The 7,338-nt window shown below is 48.7% G+C and overlaps 1 pseudogene; it reads right to left on the bottom strand.

Annotated features, from left to right (window-relative positions):
* Positions 1-2,199: 2,199 nt before the first annotated feature.
* LOC107301124 lies at positions 2,200-5,357 on the bottom strand (annotated as a pseudogene).
* Between the last annotated feature and the right edge of the window lie 1,981 nt (positions 5,358-7,338).

The following is a 7,338-nucleotide window of genomic DNA, read 5'->3' as shown; positions in this document are numbered from 1 at the left end:
ATTTTTGATGGATATTCGGTCGCACGCTCTCTGGCAAGTCATTGTGGAATTATCTTTGTTTGCTGTGTCTTATCAGTAAAGGCTTGGCAGGCAGCTACGCAGTTGCTGCCAAGGAATTCATTTGCCTTTGTGCCGAGCAGTTTTTCAGGCCTCGGCTGCCTGGTTGGGGGGTGTGGGTCGGACGGGGGACAGAACAGAGGGATGAATTTCTTAAATAATACTGTATGCTTCCCCCCCCTTTTTATTTTATTTCTTGATATAAATAATATAATACTGTTGAAATGGCTTAGATCAGTGATGGCGAACCTTTTAGAGACCAAGTACCCAAAACCCGCCCCACCCCCCATCCCGTTCCTGCTCTGCCCCGCCCCATCCCACCCCGCTCTGTCCCCACCCCGCCCGCCCAAAGGGCCACTCACTGCCTCCACAGCCCGCCGCAGATTGTCCAGGCTGCCCAGCAGTGCCATGGTGACCACACCCTCTGCCTGCGCCCTGAAGCATCAACTACGCGCGACGGTGCATGAGGGCGAAATCTTGTCCCCGCTGCCCGGCTGCCATGACGTTGGCTATGTTGCTCCATATGGGCTGCGCTCAGGGGCGACTCTCCTCAAGGGAGGCTGCTGGTGAGGAGGGGGCCGTGGGGGGAAGGCGGGACTGGGGCAATGGCGCGAGTGCCCATAGAGAGGGCTCTGAGTGCCGCCTCTGGCACACGTGCCATAGGTTCGCCACCACTGGCTTAGATGAAGGAAATGTTTTAGATAATTGAATGTGTTTGAATTTAGGGAAATTATAATGTATAAAAAAGAAAAAAATGTTTTGAATAAGAGTTAAAGTATTAGATGACTAGACACATTAAATGGAATATTTAAAGATTAAATATATTTTTAATTATGGTTAAAAAGATCATTATTTCTAGGAATATTGGGGAAAAATCATATATGTAACTGTTATTTATCAAAATAATAAGAACTGTATTAATTCAAGGTTTGCAAAGAAGACATTTTGGGGGAAAGAGGAAATCAACTAAATGTACTATGTAGATTATGGATTATAGAAACCAATTGTTAATGATTTTTCTTTACAAATGTAAACCCAGCAAACACACTATTTACCAACTATTAAATGATCTATGTTTTAAAAAATCAATAAATATATGGGGGGGAGAAGATATAAGGACTACCGCCACATTGCTAAGAATCTTCCAACTTTTCAAACTGATTCTCAACGCAGCTCAGCTCAGCCAACATTTCAAATTAGTTCTCAAGATGACAAAATCAAAACAAATGGGATTATCTGTACAAAGAAAATGTCTAATTGAAATAGGTTAATATTGCTCTATTGGCTGTTGGACCACCTGCAAACGCAAGTTTAAAATGCTGTTACCAGTTGCCTCTGGAGGAATGGAAAACAAAAGAAGAACCGTAACGTTCAACTGAATCCTGCTGCATCGATTGATGAAATGGAGGATAGCAAGCTGACAAATGTGCTTATTACCTGCCATATTGGCAATTGCCTGCATGAATGTCAACTTCCTCATGCATCAGTTGCATCAGTAGGAATGGTGTCTTTTATGTATTGGGTTCGCGGCATTGAAGCGACACACAAGTTGTTAACCAAGTTCTTTCTTTGTTCGTTCCACTGTACCACTCAGCAAACAAACAGGCGCGCAGGCCTTTTATAGTCTCCCAAACCCATCCAATCACAAACACCCTTGCGCATGCGCGCAAGGCTGGTGCCAACCAGTCTGGTCCCGGGCAGCTTTTAGGTTGCCCGAGACTATTTGCAACATTTCTGGGCCTGCTGAATTGCCTCAGCAGGCCCAGGACACAACACCCCTCCCCCCTGGATAAAGCACACATAACTATACAGACAATACATTTGTTTCAGGACCGGGAATAGTGGAATTACTCTGGCCTGCACACAGGCAGAGTACTTTTATAAAATAATGGGTTTAACTTAAACAAATGTTATACAAAATCATAATTGGTATATATTACGCTATACCGGGTGTTAGTCAACATCATCCTGTTACAGACTAGCAAGGTTCCCTCTGCAATGACAGAAACCTCACATAGTCTCCCAGATGCTTGGGAGGGCCCTTAGCCCTTTGTGACCTTCGCAAGGTCAGAGAGGGTGCCTGGTCTGCCAGCTCACCTGCCAGGCTAGGCAGACCAGGACTTCTACTTAATGGTGCCTGGCCTACCGGCCCATCTGGTGAGCTCGATAGACCAGGACTTTGATGCCTTCGGATTCCAGGTGACCCACTCCGCAGCTGACTGGCTGGATCCTCTGAATCCCAGCCAGGTTTCCTCGGAGGGGTGGAAAACCCCAAGCCCAATGGTGGAGTGGAATTCTCCAAGTCCACAATGGACTCCTCTTGGGAACATTGTCCCTTGAACCCGCAACCAGCATCGGAAGTAGCCTGCGTTGCAGTAGTGCCCCAGTAGTTCCGGTCCCCCGTGTATGTGGCCGAGGTGCCAGAGTCAGGAGCTGCCTCTATGGCAAACCCCCTCTCAGGAGAATTCCTGTTTGGAGCACTTGCGGAACCCTGGGATGACCCCCGATCTGTAGACTTCCTGTTCGGAGCAATAGCTGAACCTTGAGGATGCCCTTGCTCATCCACTGGGACATGAACAGCCACCTGCGAAAATCCACTGGCACTGTAAGGCTGTTTCCCAAGAGTTTGACCTGAAGTGTGAGCTTGTTCATGGTCCCCCTCCCCCCCAGAAGCAGAGCCAGGAGCGGAGACGTGGATGGACAGCCGCCAACGCAGTTGGTCAATGTGGCACCGAAGGATGTGGCCATCTCCCAAAGTCACTTCATATGATAGCGGCCCCGAGACCTTGCAGACAACAGCAGTGACCCAAAGATGATCCGGGCCGTAGTTTCTTGCCCAGACCGGATCACCCATCTGAAGTCTCCTAGGTGCCCGCGACTGTGACACCTGTGAAGCCACCCGGTCTGGGTGCAGTCTGTCCAACTTTGTGATGAGGCGGCGACCCCAGTGAAGTTCCGCTGGGCTCTTCCCTGTAGCAGTGCATGGTGTGGTGCAGTGTGCAAGGAGGAAATCAGCTAACCTGTGATGCCAGCTACCATGCGTGAGTCTTTTGAGTGCGTCCTTCGTTGTGCGTACCATCCTTTCTGCTTGCCCATTGGTGGAAGGGTGCTGACGTTGCATGCCTGATCAAGTTGGCTTGTAAGAAAGCCTGGAACTCAAGAGAAGTGAATTGAGGCCCACTGTCAGATACGAGGACATCAGGAAGTCCATGAGTAGCGAAAATTCCTCTCAACATCTGGATGGTCCTAGCAGTAGTAGTGGAGGAGACAGGGACAACCTCTAGCCACTTAGAGAGGCTATCAACCAGGATAAGGAAGAATTGCCCCTGAAAGGGCCCAGCATAATCTAAATGTATCCTTGACCAAGGGGTTTGTGTCTCCTCTCACCTGTGTACAGGGGCCTGAGGCATTTCAGGCCGTGACTGTTGGCACACCTGACACCCGTGCACCTGGGCCTCGATAGCTTTATCAAGCCCAGGCCACCAAAGATGGCTGTGTGCAAGCGCTTTCTTGCGCACAATGCCCGGATGTCCCTCATGCAGAGAGGACAAGACTCTAGACCTCAGTGAGGCTGGGATAACTACTCTACTACCCCACAACAGGCACCCCTTAAATGTAGACAGTTTGTGCCTTCTTTGCCAGAAGCTTTGAAACACAGCATCTGGACACGTGTCAGGCCATCCTGACATCACCCATGTCAGCACGCGTGTAAGTGTGTGATCAGTGGCAGTTTCTGCAGCCACGTCCCTAGCATTGAGGGGAGATTCAGGCAGCTCCTGAATGGAGAGAATATTAACAGCAGGGGCAGGATCTGCCTCGATTTGTGTGAGAGGTAGCCTACTGAGGCCATCTGCATGGCCCATTTCTTTCCCAGGTTTGTGAATAAGCGTGTAGTCATATGCTGACAAGAAAATGGACCACCTCAGCATACGTGGGGAAATGATGTGTGGGATTTGTTTGTTAGTAGTAAACAAACCCAGCAGTGGCTTATGGTCTGTACAGACTGTGAAATGGCGGCCATATAAGAAATCATGAAATTTCTTTATACCAGCCACTATGGCCAAGGCCTCTCTGTCAATCTGAGCGTAATTACGCTCTGCAGATGACAAAGTCCTTGAATAATAGGCTATAGGGACTTGTGTCCCATCAGCCTTCAGGTGACTAAGTATTGCTCCCACCCCATAAGGGGATGCATCACATGCGATGCACACAGGCAGTTGCTCATTAAAATGCGCTAATATGGCATTTGATGAGAGCAAAGCCTTGACTTCCTTAAAACTCTTGTCATGGACTTTAGTCCACTGCCATGGAGCTTGCTTATCTAAGAGACAGTGTAATGGCTCAGGCACTGCAGCCTTATGGGGAAGAAATGCGTGATAGAAATTGAGGAGTCCCAAGAAAGCCTGAAACTCACTTTTAGACTTGGGACTTGGGGCCTCCTGAATGGCCTTTAGTTTGGATTCTGCAGGGTGGATGCCTTGGGCATCTATTCTAAATCCTAAAAATTCTGTGGAAGTGACTCCAATCTTGCATTTGTCTTTTTTCAATTTGAGGCCCGCTTGGTGGAACCTCAACAATACAGCCCTTAACGTCTCTGCCAAATTTTGTGATGACTCCCCTGCAATGAGGACATCAAAGTAGGGGCAAACCCCAGGTATTCCTCTGAGCGTGCGCTCCATGATGCTCTGAAATATACCAGGAGCAACATTCACCCCAAATTGTAACCTCTTTACCTTAAAAGCGCCCCTATGGGTCACTATTGTTTGGGCCTCTGCAGTTGCTTCGTCAACAGGTAACTGTTGATAGGCCTGTGCTAAATCAAGTTTTGCAAACAGCTTTCCCCCTTTGAGGGAGGCCAGAATATGACTCACTACCGGTACAGGATATGCGTGTTGTTGCAAGGCTGTATTCAGGGTGCATTTGTAGTCTACACAAATTCGGACTTCTCCGTTAGCCTTTAAAGGCGTCACAATGGGGTTTTCCCATGGACTTGAGTCCACCAGTGCCAAGATGCCCTGCTGGAGCAGCTTATCCAGCTCTGCATCAATCTTGCCCTTTAAGGCGAATGGCACCCTCCTGGGCTTGATTCTAACAGGTGTGATGGCTGGGTTTAATCGCAAGGAAATGGGAGGCCCCTTGTAGGACCCAAGCTCTGAGCTAAACACATCTGCAAACTCGTTGCAGACTTCTGCAAGGCCTGTAGTTTGCAGACTATTTATGACAGTTACTTGGATTCCTAAGGCCTCGAACCACTCAAGTCCAATTAGACTCGTACGCTCACCCCCCAACAACCACCACATCTAACAGACCCTGGAAAGCCTTACGCTGCACTTTGAGCGTAGCTTCTCCAAGTACTTCAACCCTTGAATTTTGAAAATCCGTGAGGATTAAGTTCGATGGCCTGAGTTTGACTCGAAGGCCACTACTGCTGCAAATCCTTTTAAAGGTATTGTGTGAAATGATCGATAGAGCGGACCCAGTGTCCAGCTCCATCAACAAGGGAACCCCTTGTAGCTTTACATCAACGCGAAGCTTCTTCTTAAGGGGCTTATGTGTCCCTGTCCGCAAAATGCTTCTGCGCAACGCGCAGAAACCCACCCTATGTTGGCTGGGGACCCTGGTACCTTTCTGAAGGAATTCTTCCCGAGGTTGCACCTGCTGGCGACCCAAACAGACAATGGCAATGTGGCCTTGCTTACCACATGCCAGACAAATGGCGGAGCGGAACCGGCAGTCTGAGCGCTTGTGGCATCCTCCGCATCCAAGACACTGAAGGGCTGCCGGGGTCTTGACTGGCTTCTCTTGCGGCCTTTGTACTGCAGGCTGGTGAAGTCTGTCCACCTCTTCTTCTGGATCCGGGTCCTGCACTTCTTGAGCGACCTCTTGATGGACGGAGGCGAATGCTGTAGCGCTTCTGGTGAGTCGTAAGGCCTTCACAGTGCCGCCTGCTGCTTCTTCTGCTGCAACTTCGTGTAAAACATCTTGGAATGTGACTTCAGCTTTAGCAAAGATTTTTTGTTGCAGCTCTCTACTTCTAAGCAAACAAATCGGTCTCGTAAGCGTTCTTCCAGGTCCTTGAACTCACAAGTCCTGGCAACTTGTCTCAAGGCAGTGATGAATTCCGTAGCAGACTCACCAGGCTTCTGGTCCCTCTGCTCAAAAGCGTGCCTCCACGCAATTACAGATAGCTTCAGATGAAAATGGTCCTTCAGCATATTCTTCAAGTCTGTGTACGTTACAGACTCAAGCGGCGCAGGAGCTACTAAATTTTCAGCCACATCAAAAGTGTCCTGCCCACAGACGCATAGCAGGGTTGCTGCCTTCAAACCGTCTTCTCGAACCTGGTTAACTCGCAGGTAGTTTTCCACCCGGACCACGTAAGAGTTCCAGCGCTCCGGGTGAGACACGTCAAATTCTGACAACTGACCGATCTTCGACATTTCTAGCTTCTCTTAGCCTCGCTGCAACTCCGGCTGGGAAGAGGCCCGTTTGCCAAGCCCACCTCCAGCGTTTGCGTACTGGCAGGTGAGTGCAGATCTGGGCGCCGACTTCCCGGCTTCCAGCTCTTTTGTAGACGCTAGGTTCTTCGAATTGTCGTCTTCTTTGCAGCAATCTCACCTTCGTCGCCACTTTTACGTATTGGGATTCGCGGCATTGAAGCGACACACAAGTTGTTAACCAAGTTCTTTCTTTATTCGTTCCACTGTACCACTCAGCAAACAAACAGGCACACAGGCCTTTTATAGTCTCCCAAACCCATCCAATCACAAACACCCTTTTTCGCGCTTTGCGCATGCGCGCAAGGCCGGCACCAACCAGTCTGGTCCCGGGCAGTTTTTAGGTTGCCCGGGACTATTTGCAACATTTCTGGGCCTGCTGAATTGCCTCAGCAGGCCCAGGACACAACAGTGTCAGTGACAATAATTGGCTGATGCTTACTTTGATCCCTCCCCATCAAGGTTTCTTTTTTGGCTACTTGATCTAATATTGAGATCTTCCTTGGAAAGCCTCTTCCAGATTCTTGGACTGGTAAAGTGAGCATTGACAATAGGGACTATCCCCACTTATGGATTTCTCTCACCTCTTCAGCACCATACTATGATAATTTTAACTTCTGGTCCTAAGATCAGTTTTATTTTAATGGTAAACTATTGTATTTGGATTTCTTTTAAATGGGAAGCAAGACATAAATGTTTGAAATAAATGTATTATTTTGCCTGGGGGGAAAAAACTAGCCGCCTTGCTGGACTTGGGGTGTATTCGAAGCATGATTAGCCCAGA

Source organism: Protobothrops mucrosquamatus, unplaced genomic scaffold, assembly GCF_001527695.2.
Source record: "Protobothrops mucrosquamatus isolate PMUCROS unplaced genomic scaffold, P.Mucros_1.0 scaffold_243, whole genome shotgun sequence".
Lineage (NCBI taxonomy): Eukaryota > Metazoa > Chordata > Lepidosauria > Squamata > Viperidae > Protobothrops > Protobothrops mucrosquamatus.
This window is presented reverse-complemented; position numbering and strand designations above follow the sequence as displayed.